At 43.9% G+C, this 9,064-nt stretch overlaps 1 pseudogene; it reads right to left on the reverse strand.

Moving 5' to 3' along the window:
• The window catches only part of LOC138293961 (vitamin D3 hydroxylase-associated protein-like), a 62,532-nt pseudogene extending 54,471 nt beyond the window's left edge, over window positions 1-8,061 (reverse strand).
• Between the last annotated feature and the right edge of the window lie 1,003 nt (window positions 8,062-9,064).

Here is a 9,064-nt window from a genome sequence, read left to right on the forward strand (position 1 = left end):
CTATACACGTCCTGTTGCAGTTTTTAATCTGCCAAGGGTGCCGTAACAGTACACATTAACAACCAGGGTACCACCAGTAGGCATTTTTAACCTCTTTCCAGGTCCTGACATTGGGTTATGCAGCCAACCGCAAAATACTCACTCCAAAAGAGAGGGCAAGGCCGTCCATCATTTACAATTGTACCAGGCGAGCACTCCATGACGAAGCACGCCATACACCAATACGTGCTTGAGAGTCCATTAAAAAAAACACTGACGCACTTGCCGCTCAGTATCGGGTATTAGGTATTTTTAGGAGGTTCTCTCTTTTTAATGCTGTTTCAAGCAAACACTACAGTGGCACAAGGGTCCTCTTAACATGCTAAATCACTGATTTGCACAAACCCGAATCCAAGTGCCGTACTTACATCGATGTGCCAGGAGGCAGGGTGCACAGGGTAGAAGCACTCTTTTCATGGAGGAACAAGACCTCAAGCATATTGACACGTTTTCTCTCTTGTCCTTCTACTGTAATGCTCATTCAGTAGTTTCTAATCCATGCAGCAATGGTAAAACCTAATGGCGTCTTTCATTCTTAATCTGCATCTCTTTTTCAAAAATGTACTACATTTCATTGCATGTTTCGGTGCTCTCTTTAGAAATGACAGTCAGGCAGGAATGTTTAACAGGAAGCGCATGGAGTCTCTAAAGAAATATTTCTGCACATAAAATAAGCATCGAACATAGCAATATTATAATGTGCTGTTTAATAACTGAGATTGTTGATGCAAGAATACATTTTTTCTAGATAATTGAATCCTGTGCGTGCATACAATTTTTAGGTTTGGTTGCATACCTCAGTCTCGATCCTGTCGGTTTTATGCCGCACAGTCCACAGAAACTTGAAGGAACCCGGATGCTGGCAGCAATATCAGAGCCGAACCCCAGGATCGAGCCTCCGCCTCCTATCAGAGCAGCTTCCCCTCCAGTGGAGCCCCCGGGGGTCTTCTTGGGGTCCCGGGGGTGTACCGTTTGCCCATTTATAGAGTTACTGCATTCAAAGCTGAATAACAGCATGAAACATGTTATTTGAGGAAAATACATGAACATCGGAGTTGAAATCACTTTTTATTTAATTTCAGGGTTGTACAAATGCTATTCTGCTACTATGCTGTTAATGATTACATCACTTAGGCGGTCATTCTGACCGCGGCGGGTGGCGGTCGCCGCCCGCCATGCGGTTACCGTCGAATGACCGCCGCGGCCATTCCAACTTTCCCGCAGGGCCGGCGGGCGACCGCCAAAAGGCCGCTCCCGCCGGCCCAGCGGGAAAGCCCCTGCAACGAGGAAGCCGGCTCCGAATGGAGCCGGCGGAGTTGCAGGGGTGCGACGGTGTGCAGTGGCACCCGTCGCGATTTTCACTGTCTGCTAAGCAGACAGTGAAAATCTGTATGGGGCCCTGTGAGGGGGCCCCTGCACTGCCCATGCCAGTGGCATGGGGGCCCCACGACACCCGTTCCCGCCATCCTGGTTCTGGTGGTGAAGACCGCCAGAAACAGGCTGGCGGGAAGGGGGTCGGAATCCCCATGGCGGATTCCCTGGGCCAGGGGAAAACCGGCGGAAAACCGCCGGTTCCCCTTTTCTGACCTCGGCTTTACCGCCACGGTCAGAATAGCCCAGGAAGCACCGCCAGCCTGTTGGCGGTGCTTCCGCTGCCCTCCGCCCTGGCGGTCATGGACCGCCGCGGTCAGAATGACCGCCTTAGGCTCAATTAACCATGCTGGGAAACACTTCTTTATAGACAATGATGTCCTTACATACTGGGGTGTCCAACCGATTCTTATTCTGGGAAACAAGTCCCATAGAACAGGAAACTAACTACAAGTACGCTGTTACAAGAAATATGCTTAAATTGCAAAGTGAATGTGATTGTTTTTTCTTGAAGATGCAGCCCAATACATTAATTGAAATTGCCTATTCTCTCTCTCTAAATATTAGGGCCCTCATTACAACCCTGGCGGACAGTGCAAAAAGGGTGGTAAGACCGCAAACAGGGCGGCGGTCATTACCGCCCCATTATGACATTGGCGGTTTGGCACATGCCAAACCGCCAACGTCCAGCACCGTCCGCCACGGCGGTAACAACCGCAAGGCTGGAGACAAAGGTCTGCAGCTCGGCGGCTGTCACTAGTCCGCCGGCGGTATCAGGACCCCGCATACCGCCATGGATTTCGTGGGGTTTTCAACCGCCACGAAATCCATAGCGGTATGCATCACCAGTGCCAGGGAATTCGTTCCCTGGCACTGATTGGGTTCTCCCCCTCCCTCCCCCTCCCCTGAGTCCACCCCCAACACCCGCGACCCCCCTACCAACCCCCAAAGGTAGTAGAACCCCCCCACTCCGGACCCCCATAGAAACCCCCAAGCATACCCCCCTACATGCACGCTCATACCACTCACACACATACACGCACACGTACATGCACACATGCACACATACATACACGTTACATTTCCCCTACACACATTACACTCCCCGCATACATACACACACTCACACAACCCCTCTACACACTCACACGCACACCCCCATGCACGCACACACCACACAGCACACTCCACCACCCTCCACTAACGGACAATCACCTTACCTGTCTCAGTAATCCTCCGGGAGGGAACGGGATCCATGGGGGCTGCTCCGCCGCCAGCACCCCATCACCAGAACACCACCACGCCGAATACTGAGTCGTATTATGGTGGGCAGTGTTCTGATGACGTGGTGGTGGCGGAAGAGCAGCCTCCACTACTCTGCTGACTGCCAGTATGGCTGCTGGCGGCTCTCCATCCAAAAAAGGGTGGAGGGTCACCAGCAGTCATAATATGGTTGGTGGAAGACCGCCAGCACTGGCGGTCTTCGGCCCGGCGGAAACTCGGAGGTCTCTGGAAAAGACCGCTGAGGCTGAAATGAGGGCCTAGATGTTGATCCTCACTTCCAGAAACACTGTGTGGCTTTACAGCAAAGATGTTTGCCCACTGATGTTACCTATGCACTGAAATGGCATTTTTCAGGTTTTTGCAGTAATTAGGGCTGATTAAGATGCTGGTGGTAAGCATACTCCCTTGCAGGGGTGACGGAGTATGCTTACCTGCATACTATAATAATGGTCAATCCACCAAATTAGGATCAGGCGGACTATAGGTTTAATCAGGAGGGAGATTATTCTATCTCCACTGTGATTAAACCCTTCCGATGGCCTTGCCGAGTAAGAGCCATTGGAGGTAGACCTCTAATTACGGAAATAGGTCAAGGACATTGAAAACTGCTAAACGGTCCTCTCACCATGGGGTGGGGGGGACTCCCTAAGCGAAGGGAGCATTTTCTCTTTTTATTTTCAAAAAGAAAATCCTGCTTTTGGATTTCTTTTTGAAAATAAAAAAAACAGTTTGGTGCAGGACTCAGTTTTGTTGAAGGAGCCCTGGACCAAAACTGCAAAAAAGCATTGACAGGGACTGTCATGATGGCAGCCTTAATGGCCTTCAGATTGAGATCAAACATGAAGTAAAAATACAAATCCTGCAATGGAACTGGCAGAAAAGTAGGGATCCAGTCTGATTCTCAAAACAAAATACAAATGACCAAAACCACAAGCTGACTAGTCATGGTCTGAGGTTCAATAGTATGACATAGTCTTGTATGACTGAATTCGCCACCATACAAAATATTTTAAAAATTGCTTCCCAACAGAGTGCCACAATGGATTATATGTTCCCCATCAAAAAATTTGACTAAACCTTTTCTGAGTTAGAAGTGAAGTGTGTCCTTCAAAGAAGTGGGACTAGCTGTTCGTAGCAAAAAAGTCAAGCAATCACTTTACCAGATCGCAACAAATTGATAGCTAAAGTCACGAGCGATTTGTCTCTCAAATACAATACACTACAATATGGATTTGTATCAGGATTTGTATCACGCAAGGCTGCCTCCAAAGAAGCGTCCCAGCACTAATGGCTATACAATGCACAGAAAACTGAGACGCCACCACTGGAAGTGCCTAGTTGTCAAACAAATATGTCTTCAGGAGTTTCCGGAAGACAGATTCAGAAGGTGCAAAGCGGAGATAGGCAGGCAAAGAGTTACACAACTAAGCAGTCAAATAAGAAAAAGAACGACCGGCTCTTCTTGCAATGCTGATCCTAGGAACAAGAAGTTTTTGTTGATTGGACCGAAGTGATCTCTCTTGATGATAAGGCAGCAGTTGCTTCCTCGGGTAGCCAGGGCCTCTCTGTTCACAGGCTATATAGAGAAGGTCAGGATTTTAAATTGAATATGACTACCAATAGGTAGCCAGTGTATACTGTGTAGGGGAGCAGTGTATACTGTGCAGGGGAGCTGTAACTGAGACACATGCAGGAATCTTCAAGATCAGCTGGGCTGCCACATTTTGAATAATCTGTAAATGATGGAGCAGATAGAGTGGTAGGACCAGACACAGGGTATTCGCATAGTCTAGTTTTGATGTTACCAAAGCATGAATTACAGATTTTCAGCAATCCTCCGGAATCAGATGGATCAGTTTCCTGGCTGTTTTCAGCATCAGGAAGCAGCTGGCAGACACTGATCTGACTTGGGATTCAAACGATAGTAGTCATTGCAAGGTGTTTAAAAACAAAACATAGCTAGATAGCTAGAATATCCACTAGCACAATATACTGAAAGTAAATATATAAATGTGAGTATAGATTCACCAGTCTTAACTTCTACATCTATGTAACAGGACAATATATATCTTCAAGGCAGTTGTATCATGAAGGTACAATACATATTTTGAAGGTAAGCAGATGTTAAGTTAAGAACAGTAAATACATTTGTATCTACTTGTATCTGTATGTACTTACCTTCACAACACTGAAATAACATTCTGGAGTTCCCGGAATTACTCTTTGAAGCAGCCAAACTCTTTATGATTCCAAACATATTAAGCTGTATAACAGAACAATATAACAGCAGTACCATCCACGAATAGAATACATTTTCACATTCAACATTCTATGCAGTCTTTGCAGCAAAAAGCCTGCAGAAAGTGATATTCACATTTATCTCTGCAAACAAAGCTTAGAAACTAAATCCAGTGCTTGATTATCCAATGGAGATCTGTAGCTGCTCCTAGAGACAGGGCGGGGCAGTGCAGGGTGCTATCAAGCAGTGCAATTAAGGGGAGGAGCAACCATATTAAACACACCAATCCTCCTGTTCCTCATCTCCCACACTTAACCACATAGATCATTGAGCCAGGAAGCACCTGCATTGTAGATGAAGCTTTTTTAAAGTGATGTTTTTCAAGAAAGAGGTCGAACCACAAGAATGTTATGTGAGCTGTCACCAGCACTGATGGTGTTTGATATTCCATTCTTCTGCCCACTTCCCATTTCAGCCCCTGCAAGTGATGCTGCCACATCCACTATGTGGGAGTGAAGCTACTCTACATGCTGGGTGCATGGAAATGTTAGAATGGCAATGTTGCTTTATCTACTGGAGGCATTAATAAGTTGTACCCCATATTTATCTTTGGCCTTTATGCTATTGCCATTGACTCCCTGTGATATCTTAAAAGCTACTTGGCAAAGATCCGGTAAGATAAATGATGTACAACAAGGTATTTAGTTGCCCTATTGCGTTTACCATCCAAGTGTCTCTACTTTGACCCCAACCCCAACTTATTCCTCCATTATGACGTGGCTTTAGACTGAACCACACAAATCCTATTGCAATTCAGTACGTATTTTCACATTAAAGTAAACATCATAGTAGGTAAATGTGTATGACAACAATGAAAACAATGCTAATTTATATTCTTGGTTGTTGCTAAAAATGCAATAATGCATACATTTCTATACTATGAATATTTCAGATTTGTGACCAAATTAACAGAGAATACGGTACAATTAGAAATAAAACCCCTTTCCGGCCTTTTAACTGAGCTGGGCTTTATTTGAGCAATCTCCAGCTCTGGAATCTTACAGCACTGGAAACAATAAGTACCTGTGGTAGGAATCGCAGTAAAAGAACAATCAAAAGCACAGACTGCAGGCACAGGACCCAGTAGACAAATATTGAAGATTAAGTCACTGTGCAGAACAGTCACATTTTCCCTTTCAGGAATCAAGCTACATATTGTGCTAACAGATCAGGGGGTGGCAAGTACTCCAGAACTAACAGCAACCACATTCAATGATTATTAAAATAAATTGCATGACAATACTTACTGACAATGTGATCACTGACATTAAGCAAAAAATGGCTGACATTTGTAGAGCTTCTTGTAGCATCCACCATGAGAAGATAACATAATTTGCAAAGCCACGTCTTACTAAGAAGACCTGACTCAAGGGTGGCAAACAGCTGATTCTATCAAAAGAAGCTCAAATCAAATCAGAGTTTTTTATTATCATGATTTGAAACTCCAAAGAGATCCACATGAATAACAATACAAAACCATATAAATACTTAATTAATTAATACACTTTCTAAAAAAGAATAAAATTCCAAACCATCAATTCATTCCTACATAGTTCACACATTACAAAAAATACCAATGTATGGCAGTATTTAATCTAAAATAGCGTAAATTTTGCCTCCCACTACGGACACCAATTCTAAAATTCAAAGAGTCCTTGCCCAACAATATTGAAGGACATACCCATCCCTTCTTTCATCAGTAAGATTTCTCTTAAAAATGTGAAGATCCCTATGGTCCCTGCAGTATTTATTCTACACCATGGCCGGGGTGGCAATCTAATCACAGAATATCAATATATCTGCAGGAAGGTTTGAAAAAATGTAAAAATCCTATAACAAAATCTTTCATTAGGAGGGATATAAAATAAATCTAGGGCCTCTCTATGAGATCTAATATCTAGCCGCAAATAGAGGGGTTTCAACCAAAATTTCCTCTGTGCGGCTAAAGCTGGACAGACAAATAAAATGTGTTTGATATTCTGTACCCCACCTTGACACAAGTCACAAGAATTAGTAGTGCCATCCCGTTTGGAGGTTAGATCCCTTAAAGGAATTCTATTAAGTCTGATCAGTATAAAAAATCGCCTCACACCATGTGGAAGATTGCAAGTCAGGTAAGGTTGCACCACTTTCACAGATACAGACTTGATTAACTTCTCGAGACCTCTTTTAGGGCGGCACGCATCAAGATCCATTGAAAAGTCTATGGGCCATGTCACTTCCTTCAAGATTTTTTTATGACATATGAGAGAGATTGAAGGAGTGAGGTCCAGCTCTAAGAGCTGAATAGCATAAATGTAATTTCTGAAAAACCTGGATTTTTCTCTCAAATTATTAAAAATTTCATTAAAAGCCAGATTTCTCAGAGTAAATTCCATGCTATGAATAAAGCAATGTGTCCATCTAATCACAGCCGCAAGGCCTTGCACAAAGATATTCTTAATGCCAAATTCAAGCCCTAGAGCTGCTCCTGAAGCTAAGCGATTACAAGAAGCCATGCGTCTTAAGATGTGGCCTTCTGTCTTGTCAAGGAAAACCCATTTATTTATGTCTATACATTCTATCGCATATAGAAGAGTAGCTGGTATCTTAACTTGATAGGCAGACAATAAATGTGAAAAGTGGCATTTACCGTTTGCATTGTAGAAAGCCACCAAACCTTGAGCATGTGAAAGAGACTTACTAATATAATTACGAATCTGATGTTGATCATTTATTGTGGCGGAAAAGATTTTACCTAAAAACCGATATGTATCTATCCGCTCCAACTTATGTTGACCCAAAACCAAGGAGGAACTAATTTTCTTTCTGGTTTTTTTCCCTGTGAAGCATACAACCTGAGACTTCGATGTGTACATTCTTAAATAGTGCTTCTCAGAGTAAAGATTTAGAGCTGCCAGGCATTGGTTTAGGCCTTTTGGGGTGAGATCAAACACAACTATGTCATCCGCATTTAATGAGCAGGTGATTGGTCGATCACCCACCACGGGGGCATAGCCGATAGTACGCCTAAGAATTTTGGGGAGGTCATGGATTGTATTGTATTGTGCAGTTTTTATAGAGCGCATTCTGGCAAAAAGCATTGAAGCGCTAGTCCTTATGAGTAATAGGTAGACTGAAACCCTCCCTGGTAATGGTAACTAAAAATCCAACCTAATGCGAAAAGAGCCAAGTTTTTATTTTCTTTCTAAAAACAAAATACGTCTCGGTCTGTCTAATCGTCAGTGGTAGCGAATTCCAGAGTCTGGCCGCCTCCACTGAGAAGGCTCTATCCCCCCACTTGAGCCTGTGACAGCGGGGTACCGAAATAAGATGACTGGACGAAGATCTAAAAGTCCTAGATGGTAAATACGGTTGGAGGACTGAACTCAAATATTCACAGGCCTCTAGGTGATAGGCCTTATAAGTTAGGCAGAGAGATTTAAATTTGATCCTTTTATCGACAGATAGCCAGTGAAGCTGTTTTAGACGGCTACTGGCGGAGGACAAACGGGGAAGATTCAAAATCAAGCGAGCCGCCGCATTTTAGATGAGTTGCAATTTATGAAGGGTGGATTTGCTGATATTAAGCAATAGAGCGTTGCAGTAGTACAGTCTAGATATAACAAGTGCCAAGACCACTGGAATTTTCAGATTTTTAAGCAAAAATGGGAGAATTTTCTTCAGGGTTTTCAAAGCCCAAAAGCAGCCTTTAATCGTCTGATTAACCTGTTGCTCAAAGGAAAGGGAGCTGTCAAAAACCATCCCCAGATTTCTAGCTTAGGTGCGTGGACCGGACACTCACTGCAGGCTTCTGGCCACCAGCTGGCACTCCACAGTTTACTATCTAGTTCAAAACAGATAATTTCTGTCTTATCACTGTTTAATTTGAGCCAATTCCTACTCATCCAAATGTTAATGGCAGTCATACAAAGCTGGAATCTATCCCTTGTTTCCTCCCAGTTACGAGAAACTGGGATAATCAGCTACGTGTCATCTGCGTATGACACAATGTGGAAGCCAAAGGAACGCACCAGACTTGCCAGTGGGGCCATATAAAGATTGAATAAAGTTGGACTCAGAGGAGACCCC

The sequence above is a fragment of the Pleurodeles waltl genome, chromosome 4_2 (genome assembly GCF_031143425.1).
Source record: "Pleurodeles waltl isolate 20211129_DDA chromosome 4_2, aPleWal1.hap1.20221129, whole genome shotgun sequence".
Classification (NCBI taxonomy): Eukaryota; Metazoa; Chordata; class Amphibia; order Caudata; family Salamandridae; genus Pleurodeles; species Pleurodeles waltl.